This window comes from Anser cygnoides, chromosome 13 (genome assembly GCF_040182565.1).
Source record: "Anser cygnoides isolate HZ-2024a breed goose chromosome 13, Taihu_goose_T2T_genome, whole genome shotgun sequence".
In the NCBI taxonomy this organism is placed as follows: Eukaryota; Metazoa; Chordata; class Aves; order Anseriformes; family Anatidae; genus Anser; species Anser cygnoides.
Genome location: NC_089885.1, coordinates 1071276 through 1084236, shown reverse-complemented (window position 1 = coordinate 1084236; position 12961 = coordinate 1071276). Strand labels below are relative to the sequence as shown.

The 12961-nt window shown below is 41.2% G+C and overlaps 1 protein-coding gene across 5 annotated transcripts in view; it reads right to left on the bottom strand.

Moving 5' to 3' along the window:
• GRIA3 (glutamate ionotropic receptor AMPA type subunit 3) overlaps positions 1-12961 on the bottom strand; it is a 606096-nt gene that overhangs the window by 236800 nt on the left and 356335 nt on the right. The gene's annotated exons all lie outside the window — the stretch shown is intronic.

The window sequence follows — 12961 nt, the reverse complement described above, 5'->3', positions numbered from 1 at the left end:
GGGCATGTGAAGCCAGAGGCCCAAAAATCACATGCAAAGCTTCCAACTGTGTTGGGAACTACATCAAGATTGCTGTAGCCCAGTTCTGTAATTTACAATGCCATCCTCATCTGCTCAAGCAAAGAGAAATATAGGTGACTATTTTCCTTCAAAAACACTTACTTTTAGCATTGAAGTTTACCGTTATTAAAGCTTTCATCATTTAGAACTGCCTAAAATAGTCCTTGTCCATCTACAAGAAGGGCCGGAGGGTAGACCCAGGGACCTATAGGCCTGTTAGTTTGACCTCAGTGCCAGGGAAGCTCATGGAGCAGATTATCTTGAGTGTCATCACGCAGCACTTGCAGGGCAACCAGGCAATCAGGCCCAGTCAGCATGGGTTTATGAAAGGCAGGTCCTGCTTGACGAACCTGATCTCCTTCTATGACCAAGTGACGCGCTTGGTGGATGAGGGGAAGGCTGTGGATGTGGTCTACCTTGACTTCAGTAAGGCTTTTGACACCATTTCCCACAGCATTCTCCTCAAGAAACTGGCTGCTCACGGCTTGGACTGGCGTACGCTTTGTTGGGTTAAAAACTGGCTGGATGGCCGGGCCCAAAGAGTTGTGGTGAATGGAGCCAAATCCAGTTGGAGGCCGGTTACTAGTGGAGTCCCCCAGGGCTCAGTGCTGGGGCCGGTCCTCTTTAATATCTTTATCGATGACCTGGATGAGGGGATCGAGTGCACCCTCAGTAAGTTTGCAGATGACACCAAGTTAGGTGCGTGTGTCGATCTGCTTGAGGGAAGGAAGGCTCTGCAGGAGGATCTGGATAGGCTGGACCGATGGGCTGAGGTCAACTGTATGAAGTTCAACAAGGCCAAGTGCCAGGTCCTGCATCTGGGGCGTAACAACCCCAAGCAGCGCTACAGGCTGGGAGATGAGTGGCTGGAAAGCTGCCTGGCGGAGAAGGACCTGGGAATACTGGTTGATAGTCGGCTGAATATGAGCCAGCAGTGTGCTCAGGTGGCCAAGAAGGCCAACAGCATCCTGGCTTGCATAAGAAGCAGTGTGGCCAGCAGGTCTAGGGAGGTGATTGTCCCCCTGTACTCGGGTCTGGTGAGGCCGCACCTTGAGTACTGTGTTCAGTTTTGGACCCCTCGCTACAAGAAGGACATGAAGGTGCTTGAGAGAGTCCAGAGAAGGGCAACGAAGCTGGTGAGAGGTCTGGAGAACAAGTCTTACGAGGAGCGGCTGAGGGAGCTGGGCTTGTTCAGCCTGGAGAAGAGAAGGCTCAGGGGTGACCTCATCGCTCTCTACAGTTACCTTAAAGGAGGCTGTAGAGAGGTGGGGGTTGGTCTATTCTCCCACGTGCCTGGTGACAGGACGAGGGGCAACGGGCTAAAGTTGTGCCAGGGGAGGTTTAGGTTGGATGTTAGGAAGAACTTCTTTACTGAAAGGGTTGTTAGGCATTGGAATGGGCTGCCCAGGGAGGTGGTTGAGTCACCATCCCTGGAGGTCTTTAAAAGACGTTTAGATGTTGAGCTTAGTGATATGGTTTAGTGGAGGACTTGTTAGTGTTAGGGCAGAGGTTGGACTAGATGATCTTGGAGGTCTCTTCCAACCTAGACAATTCTGTGATTCTGTAAAATCTTAGCATTTTTGTCACTGTATGCATTGTGACCCATGCCTTGGGGCATGCACTTGAACAGAACACCAGTGACAGAATACTGAGGAAGTCCTTGTTCACTGGCCATTAAAATGAATAGATTACATCTCCCACAGTGGCGAGAGAGAATGTATTTTTATGTCAGTCTAAGTAACCTTGTGTCTTCTGGGGGAAGCCATAGAGATCCTCCCTGCCTCCAGACCTCCACAAAAAAAGACATAAAAAAAAGTTAAAAAAATCTTGAGAACTGTCTCAAGCTTGCTTTCTTTTTCCCTTTATAGTCTGATGCACACAAAGAGCTAAACTGTTTGATTTAAGAAATAATGAATTAGAAAATTTGGATTTGAAATTTTACTTGACAGCTCTCAAACAGGATGATTCCCAAGAATAAGTGAAGAAATATGCCCCTAACCTGCCTGCTGCCTCTGCAGAAAAAGATCTTGGCAACCATAGATTCATCCTGCCTACATCTGAGCACTGGAAGCATGTGCCCTGCCACTTGATACGACACTGATTTATTTGGTAGTGCCTGGGAGTCAGCAGAGAAAGCGGTCCCCACAAGGAGGGACAGCAGCACACACAGTCAGAGGAAAGCTTGAAAGCTTCATGCTAGTGCCACCATGTTCTTCCTGCTGTTTTTACTGTTTACACACTTTCTGGTTAGACTTCATTAAAAGGGAACGTGGAGAAGCAGGAACACCAGAGGTGGAATGGGAATACTGAAGAGCAGACCATATTGGAAAGTGCAGAAAGCAGTTTGAGACCACTGCTGTGTGCCAAGGGCCATGTTGTGTGGCATGCTAAGCACAGTTTATGATGGCCTTACACTGGTATTTGAGGGGGTTTGGCATCTTACAGGATCAAATCTCAATGCTTTAAACAAGCTGCAGCATCTGGATCTGAATCTGAAATCCCCTAGAGAAGGAGGGCTGAATTCAGTTCTGTTTAAAATGAGCGATAAGAGTGATTTGCTGGAAAAGTACATTTTGAGTAGATACTACAGCAATTCTGATATAAAAGATTACTTGTCTTGTTAAAAGCTTACAAGATATTTGTCATCTCAATGCTCTGTTCCTTACAATGTCAAGTTCTGGAAAGCTGTGAACTCCCAGGTAATGCAAACTCAGTTTGTGCTAAGAAATTATCTTGTACACAGAATTATGGCTTTACAGCCTCTTCTGGAAGAGAGCGATCGTGGTCTTCTAGCTTGTTTCCAAATAAATAAATAAATAAAAGGCAGCCTTTAAGCTCAAATTACATGAGACATGAAAAAAGTGGGATGTTGAAACTCCTGTGAGCCACCTTTCTCTTTGCAGAGAACCATATTGGCAGCAAAGCAAAGCACCGCAGGATTGCCATCTACCCTGGAGCCCTAAGACGACAGAATGAGATTAGGAAAGCTTCCTCGATGGACTTTCTTGCAGTGAAACTGCCTGTGTGTCCTATGTGTCTTGCTCTAGACCTGTCAATCTGGAAACTTTCCCAGGTGATACCATCAGTGAAGGGCTGGAATAACACTGCATGGTTAGCTCTGTCATTGCTTAGACTTCTCTAATATCTTTCAACAGGATGACTGCTGTGCACCCTGGGCTCTGCACCATAAAGAAAACCACAGGTCATTTGTTTTCTCTTCTGCTGCCCACCCAATATGACTAACTCCTTTGTAATTCTGTCCTTCAATTCTCTTCCTTTGTGAGAGGGGCCATATTTCCTTTCTTCTACCCTTTGGTTACCTTATATCCTGAGGATTATAAACTCTGTCACGTCGATATAGTGCTGAATCCACATTTGTAAGGCACCTACCTCAAAGGGACTCTTGGGGAGAGGTGGTGTCTCAAAAGGCCACTGGAATATAATAATAAGCACGTGAAATATGTCTCCTCATACACTACTGAGGCTAACAATGATTTTTAAGAAATCCCAGCAAGTTCTTAATCAATGATACAGTCCTTGTGTGAGTTCAGATTCTTATGTGATCTCTAGGATGCTTGAAAATGAAGTTTTAATGCTTCTTCCTCTTCTGAGTATTTCAGAGAGAACATAATTCAGGGAAAATTGCTGGGGTCTACCAGTGTTTTTTGACCTAGAAACAAGATTGCAGAATGAGAACCAGCTCCTGCATCTGGTGTATATAATAATAATCCTCTCCAGAAGAGCAATTCAGTTAACTGAACTGATCCCCACAGACTTATTGAAACCATGGGCCTCTACAGGTGGTCCTCCAGCTCACACTGAATACAGCCTGGCTTTCAGATGCAAGCCTGAGGTTAGATCAAACTGGCAGTTAGAAAAACACATCTTCACACTTGTAAATTCTGTCAATTTGATTAGTAGTATCTGAAAAACAGCCCCACGATGCCATTTTAGAAAGGAAAACAGAAAGAAAACAGATTCCCCATTCTATCTACTAGATTTTTGAACCTTTAAAAGCATAACCATGAGAAAAAGAAGGGAGAACACATAACAGACTCAAAATTTTCATCTTATCTCCACGGCCGCACCTGTGGCTTTGTTGGCACAAGACTATATTACAAGAGATTATCAAGGTTCGAGCTAACCTTCATAGCCTTGTAGCATCAAGTGAATGTTAAAGTCAGCATCACAGATACAGAATATCCTTTTTTGCTCTGTTAACTGCATCAGTAACATCTTTTCAACATCCATCTCTGAAATTTCAGCTTGTGAGAAGGAAGATTGCTTATTGGAAGAGCAAGTAAAGCAGCACAGGGATATGTTGCTGGAAAACAAAGAGGAAACCTGAGTTATGCCAGTGATATCAATGGAAAATCAGTGGAAAGGGTGAATAAGAACTCTGGGATTTGGCCCTAAATCAGCTTGCACATTTTTCAACAAACTGAGTTTTTACAGTCTGGTGGAAGCTCTAATTACATTGTCATAAAAACTCAGCATTGTTGAAATCTTATTTCTGAAGGCTCCCAAAGAGGCATCTATAAAGGATTTTCTTTTCCATTGTGTTCTGATAACAGACAATATATGAAGTGTCAGATTAGAGTGAGTAATGTGGGACATGCCACCTCCATCATCCATCTGACAAGGAAGCCAAGAAGCAATCAGGTGGCTTTTATTAAGTCATTTTAAGAGCAAAAGTCCCTATCTCTGACTCTTCATTTACACAAAGATCCCACAGAAAAAGGACAATTAAAGGATGCATTTCATTGAATGGTAAAAAGGGTGCCCTCTCCAAAGATGAAACATTTTTAAATGCCTGAGCTCATGTGATGACATGAAAAGCACATCTAAATGCACGTCTAAATGCACACAATACAACATTTAGGACTTTCTTCCATCCCTCATACCAGACAGAACTTCAGCAAGATAGCACAGAAAATTTCAAGGAGACAAGGAAAAATTTCTCTCTAGTTCACTGAGAACAGATGCTTTGAAGAAATAGCTCAGTGTTAGCAAGCTTCTGCCAAGGCAAGTGGAATTTCCAACAGAAGCCCACCAATGCCCTGACAGCTCACTGATGCCTTTTGGCAAAACTGGCCTCACAGGCCTACTGCTGGGGCCAGCAATCGCATGCAGCCTGTACCTCAATTACAGCTCTAGATCCACTGCCCCCGGGTCCCACACCACTGGGTGGCTGCACTGAGGTTTGCTGGCAGGATCCTGCGGTCCTGCAAGGAGGCCTGGAAGGCAAAATGGGGAGGTCCCTGGGAGTCAGGGCCACTGGCTACTCCGATTCAGTTAAGCAAAAACTGAGAAACACGAGAGCTATGTTTCCAGTTCAAGCATTTCAAAGGCTCAGCTTTCCAATGAAGTGGAAATTCTGATTTCAACAAATCTGTTCAAAGGTTGCTGGCATAACACCTCAGGTCTAGCATTTCAACTATTAGGAAATCTTTATTAGTAATATTATCTACCGTGGCATCATTAATGCACATTTAGAACAACTCAGTGTAAAAGGGCAAAAACATACAAGAGATGTAACATATTTCCTGATTAGTGTTGCTTGACTCCCCTGGAAGCTGGCCTTACAAACACCACCTTCAGCAAGGAAAAAAATTCATTCCAAGATCTGCTGTGGATTATGAAAAGCATTAATATTCAAATTAAATATCTTCTTTTATGATGTTATTTATTTATTTAAGGAAAACATACATTTCTGGTCTGATCCACCCAATAAATTCCTTTAAAATTTAGAAGCAGACTTTCATTTCAGAAGTGTTTTAATGGAATGATGGGAGAATTGTCTGCTCTGGAGAAGGTAATCAGTATTCATTTCAAGTTGAAAGGTGTCGGCTAGGCTGACACATTGACAATGCTGTATTTTCCGCACATCTAGTTTTAATTCCAAAGCACATATCAGTAACGTAAAACCATATATTCCTATCACTGAATTCTCACTCAAATTCTCACTCAGAACTGGTCATATTCAGTCAGACCCAAATTCTCTCTTGCTCAACAACTTCAGGTGCCTAACAAAAAGCACAAGAACTTAAGAAGACAAGGAACTTTCAGTACACTCCTCCCCGGCTGTTGATTACAATCTCATATATACTATTTATCTACTTGTACTAAAGACAAAATCACTGGCAGAAAGAGTACCATGTAGCCAGCCAAGAAGCATGCACAGGTTATTAAGCCTCACACTTTAATTACATGCAGAAGAGACCTAGAGGAGGAACAGCTTACTGAGAAGAAAAACGAACAGAGAAAGAATAAGCAAGGAGCAAGTACAGATGCTGTTATATTATGGGGGCTGCAGTGTTTAATCACAAAATAAATCAGAGAATGACCTAATTTCTAGCAATTCACACAGTCTGCCCCAGCATTGTGTATCTCTAGGGACAGGGCAAATCTGGGTGCCCCTGGCTGCATATAGCACCCTGGGTGCTGGACGTGTGTAGTGCCAGCCATCCTGGGGTCTCTCCCAGGGCTGCAGTCTCTACCAGAAAAAAGAAAGGCTGGGAATTGGCTTCCCTCAGTGTTGGTACATCCATCACACCCACCTTTCTCCTGAATAACCAAGCAGCCACTTGGGCACGCCACGTGCGTGCACTTGTACCTGATGATGTGCTCTCTAGAACAAAAACACTGCTCATCTTTTAAGCGCTACCATGTCACAATGTGCCAACACACTTTATTTTTGGTAATAGCCCTTCACCTAACACAATAAGACAAGTGCACTCACTTGGTGAGTAGGTGCTATGTAAATAGCTCTCCCAGCAACAAGCACCCTTTGCCAGGAGGGCAGAGAAACATTGCCTGGTCACCCCACTGCTGGGCACAGAGCTGATGGGCTCCCCAGGACGCTGCGCAGAGCATCCTGCCCACAGCACCAGCATTGGGGTGGCAGGCAGAAGCAGGATGTCTCTGCTGTCACCTCGCTAAGCAAGAAGAACCTTCGGTTGATTGTTGGTGCAGCAGGTGCTTCCCCTCCTCACTTAATACATGATGCCTCAACCACCATCTCCAGACTCCCTCCTCTCCCCACAGCAGATTCTCCCCTTGCCCCTGTACCAGCTAACGCAGGGTTTTGCCCTTTTTGTCACAGTTTGGTTCAAAATAAAAATGAAACTCTCCAGTATGTTTGACTCGTCATCGGCGATTTGTTTCATGTGACAAGACTGCTACTCCCAGGCAGTCTCATTATCTACAGCAGAGATAAATGCAATATTCTTCTTACCTGTGATAAGCTGCATCTTCAGGCCATAACAAAACCTATTTTATAAGACATTTCTCTATGTTGTCTATATATCTAGGAGGTATATACCTCTCATAAAATTAAACTAACCTTTATACCTCCACAATAAACCTAATATACAGCTGTATACACATAATGCCATCATAGAGTTCATATCATTTATAGATTGAACTTTCAGGTTTTTATTTTATTTTAGTAGCGATAACATGCTTAACTATGTCCTGTATCTGCCCAGTGTATGCAGTTCTAGCTGTTCTGTCAGATCTAACATGGTCCAATTTTCACATCCTGTACGAATGAAATCTTATCGACCACCATCAATCATACTCTTGTAAAAGGCCTTTTCTGAAAAACATCCTTAACTCCAGGCAGAAGTTTTGAAACACAAGTCTCAGCATCTTCAGAAAACTGTACGAAGAATAAAAACACTGTCTATGGAAACAATATATAGGAAAACAATATCTGCTAAGTCCTACTCTTCTGCTGAAGTACTGTTTCATAATAGGCTTCCACAGATTTAACATACATTCTTCAGCATTCAGTAAGTAGAATTACTCAGATGAAGAAAAATTAAACAAGAATTAATACAAACGCAATACTTTTTCCCTTGGAATTACTTTGTTGTTGTTGTTAAATTAAAAAACAAAAAAACAAAACACACACAAAAAAACCCACAAAAACACAGAGAAGTGCCAGCCTGAAACTTTTAATGACAAAAAGTGAAAAATAGCAGTTCCTATTTTCCACTATTCTATTTTTTTCATTCCTTCTCCTTCAGTTTCCTTCCTTTTTATAGAAACCTCTCCACTTCAGATTCTAAATCATCTTTTCTGTGGGAATCTCGGTGGAAAGCTTTACACACGCTTGCACAGGTGGAATCCAAGAAGGCAGGGGACGAGGAGCTGTCCACATCTCCCAACTCTGTTAACACTGGCAGATTTTAATCTTGGAGGGCTTGGAGTGAACCCCACCAATATTTAAGCAGAACAGGATAGCAGTACCTGCCAGCATTGCTGCCAGCCTCAGCAGAGGGAGTGGAGCAGCTCTTCTCCTGGGGGAACAAATCTCCAAACCACTCAAAGGTGAAGAACACATATTTTACTATGGCTTATTTATGCATCCTCATCACAAAGCAGTTTGAAAAACATGTTGTTTTTGTGTGGTAATCACAACTCCACTGGATTATCAGAGAAAGTAAGGCCAGACCCTTTAAATGTCAGACTTGTTCTACTACCCTCCTGCATTTTAATAAAGTCACAGTTTAAAAAGGACTAATTAGTATGTTATGAAAAAGCACAAATCCGAAGACGATATTTGATGCATTTCTGTACTGGAACCTGAAATTAATTACTGTGCTGAAGTTTGGACAGGTGCATTAAAAAAAGGCTTGATTAACCTGCTTGCTTGGGAGTTCTTTAGAGGCCACCAGTAATATATATATTTTTTTGATTGACATTTCACTTTTTCTTAAGTACACTGTAATTTTGCTCTAAGTAAAAAGAAAATATACAGCATGTTTTATTTAAAATCTTCAAAGTATTTTTTATTTCTTTCCTCTTCACAACACCTCTCTTGTTCTGCAAGCTCTTTTATAACACGGAAATTAAAAACAGTAAAGATATAAGAGCATTCATAATACATCATTTACGTAATATGTTTAATTAATGTGAACAGATTCATCATTTTATTCTGGTTATCAAGATGGTTTAAGCAACATCAGATTTCTGAAAAGCATGAAATTGGTGCCAGGTCTGGCACAGCTCTGTTACAAACTTACTTCAGATACTTGATTTCACCCAAAGTTACACTCCATGTTTATTTTCATGCATGTATGCTGGTTTATACATACACTTGTTACGAAGATGAAGTCATGATTTACCACAAGAGCACAAACCTACTTTAATAAATTAATTGGAAAAGAAAAAAGGTACTTTAAGAAGGAAAAGAGCATTGCCAGAGTTTCTAATGAAGCAAGTACAGTTAAATTGAACAATTTCCTATTTCATCCCATCCCAATAACCTGTCCTGATCTGAAATATTCATGAAAGAATAATTATTGCCTTTTACGGTCAAAACAAAGCACCATTAATGGCACATGATTTTATGGTAGTTCCTAATATTTTCCCTCTGCAATTGCCTATTTGACTTGTGCTTGGCTTCAGCTTATTATTGCCCTCAGTGTTATCAGAAGGACATGTTTAAAGAGGAACAAAAAAGGCCATTAGGATTAGAATTAATCATAGACACTGATTTTTAGAATAAACAGAGAAAATATTTTTGGTGGAAAATGTGCTATCTACCACTATGTCTGAACAGCCTGAGATCATGTTTATCCAAATCACCATTAGATACGAAACCACATTTATTAAAGAGATTTCACAGGGAGCTCATGATAATCCTGCCCTCACTCTCTCCACAGCTGGATTCCCAAGCAGCCGTCCAGCAGGGAAGTATTTTTTGTAGAGATTAACTTGCAGCAGCAAAATGATGTTTAACTCACAGCAAGACGTTCAGATGTTTCAATGCATTGACTGCAGCAGACACCAAGGAATGACAACCTTCCTCATCCCTTTGCCTCGCAATTTTGTCCTTTTAATTTTTAACACTTTAATGTAAGCCCTGTTGTAACCTTACTGGCAAGTGGCACCAGCCACCCACCAGGGCTTTGTTCACCTGCCTGGGGCCATCCGCTCAGATGCGATTGTAGTAACAGGACCAAGACAAAAAGGAAAGCAAGGTAAACATGAGGTGACACTCTCTTTGCTTTAACCTTTTTAGTTTGAATTAAACCAAAAACATCCTCAGCCTCCCAAGAGAAAGTCCTACTTGAAATCTGAAAACCCTTGAGTGTTGCTGGGCTTGTCTGTACTGCAGTTCACAAGCTTTGAAACCTTTTGAAGATTCCTTTGCTTTACAAATATGAAAAATATTACATTAACATAAACTTAATCTAGCTAAACTTTTTCAGTTATTTGTTCTAAATATGGTGTTAATGCAAAAGGGTCTTTCACTATTAAACAAACAGGGAAATGTAAACCCCATTTCTTTCCTCACAATGGTTTTATCGAGTCATTTGTGCATGAATTCCCACAAAAAATAGTTTGCAGTTAAATGTGACTGTCAAAAAATCTTGTATTAGATTTCTTAATATAAAACATGTCATTAATATTTTTCTTTTGACATTTTTATTTTCAGTGTTTTCCCTTCGTTAGAAGGGAAAAAAAATCAGGGTAATCCTGAGGTTCTACATTAAAACCAGAGGCCATACTCAGACCCCTCACCAGTGTAAGGTTTGTAACCTACAGCTAACTCACGAAGTATGCGCAGACTGTCATGAAACCCCACCCTGCCATCCTACATCCTCTGAAACAATATTTGGCTACAGTTGGGTCACTCAAAATACGCAGATGATTCCCCCTCCACAGGATAAATATAAATTAGAAAACACTACTTGTTTATACAAGCAAACTATATAGTAATATCAATGTTCTTCCTTCTACTTCTCTTACAGAATGAAGTCAGACAAGAGCAGGTTTTCTTCAGAGAAGTCTCCACAGCATGACTTTGTATATATATGTCTAAGAGTAATATATGGTCCTCACTCGTGAGTGATTTCAGCAGGACTTACTTCATTGCCGTTGCCTGACAACTCAGTAAGATATAGCATGCAACAATACTTGTCAATTTTCACTCCAGCATCCCTTCCTAATTTTTAATGCACCCTACCCCTACCCTTGAACACAGCTATTTGTTATTACAGGTGAGGCTGCATAAGCATATGGTGAGTGGAGGCCCAGTGAGCTGGAACACCCAGCTTCAGCTGATATTCTGCAGAATTGTTTGGCTGTAGGAGCTCAGCAATATATTTTGATAGGCTTGACTATGCAGCTATAGATCTAGTTTGCTTCCCACTCGGATATTGTTCATGCTTCAGTCATCATGCACAAAATTAGTGATAAGCAATATTAAGCACAGCACTCGGTATTGCAGTTCTGCCCAAGAGGGCTGATAATGGATCCCAGTCTCTTTATGCTTTTACAGGAAGCTGAGCAACAGCTTGCCTGGGAAGCAGAAACAGATAACTACTCGGAGCTTTATGTTAATGCAATGTCTGTCACATCCCTCTTGCACCTTCACCGTGAGCTTTCAAAGTCTTGGTGGAAATATTAAAATGGAAGACCTTTCTGCTAGTACCATTTCAGTGAGGAAGCTATGATGCAGAAATAACTGGTAAGGATATTTCAGCAGCTTGCCATGTATTAAAAATGCGTGATCTTCAGAACATGACCACATATAGCAATTAGAATGTATTTATGTCCATGAGTAAATGGTTTCTTACTTGACTATTGCAGGGCATATAAATAACCTTTAAGCCCCATGTGCTACAAAGCCCGCGTATCTCTTAATTTCATGCAGGCTCAGTCCATTAAGAAGAGTAAGAATTGCATACAGTTAACCCATCTTTTATAGTAAATGGTTTAGAACACTGTGCAAGAGCCTACCCCCTGGCTTTTCTGCCCTTCTCCCATTCTGTCAGAAGTAGGTTTTCCTATAAAAGTCTTCACGAGCTATCTCCCATACTGTTCAAGTATATTAGTTGTAGGCTAGGTGTTCTTTCCCTTCAAATTGAATTAACGTGGTCTGACATTTTCTTTAAAACACTACAGGTTTTAGTCATCCCTCAAACTGTCCTGTGTGCTGCTGGTGCCAACCTATGACCATTGCTACACATGCCCTTTGCCCATAACCAGGTTGCTCTTTTGCTATTTCCAGATGATTCAAAAGCACATCAGTAAAACACCAAATGAAAGCAGTGTATCCAAGGAACTGCAACAAGACACGGATCCCATTTGTTCCTTAGGCAATACAAGTATGCAAAATAATTGCAAGGTTCACCAAGAGCCACAGCAGGAGACAAGTTTTCTTGAGCACTGTCCTTCAATCTTGCATCTTTGACTTATACTTTCAGGACAAATATTCCAAAGTTTCAAGTATGTTTTGCTGTCATTCCTCAGTATTTCACTCTCTAGCTCCAGACTTACTGGAGCTAAAGATGTTTAGTTGGAGGGATTTGCTTTCAGCTCTAAAATAACTGGACTTTTCAGACAAAAAGGAGGAGGAAAACTCAGATAAGTTTCAGATAAACTGAAAATAAGAATCCACAAGAGAACCACACTATTTTTATCACTATAGTGTAGATATATATAAAAATATATTTAAATAAAGAAGGTATCCTATTAAGATTGCTAAGGTGAAAGAATATTTGTTACCTACACCTCTGCCTACAGCTCGATCTGGAAAACCATTTACCACTATGCCAAAGGAGCTCATTTTCCAAACCCTACCCTCATCAAAATGATAGCATTGAATGGAAGCATTTCCATTGGTTGCTTTAAACTAGAGCACATCTGCCCAGTTGCAAATTAACGCAGAACAACAATTACTTCCGTGTGCACTTCTGTCTGACCAGCAAATTACAAACTGTTGATTTCACTTGGGATGTTGAAAAAGAGCTACAACAGATGCAAGTATGTTGATTTACCATATATGAAGATCCAGTTTCTGCTACAAAATGAAAACTCTCTACATCATTCAAGTGTACTCTGTAAGTCTCATAATAATATTCCAAGTCATCTGACTGATAAA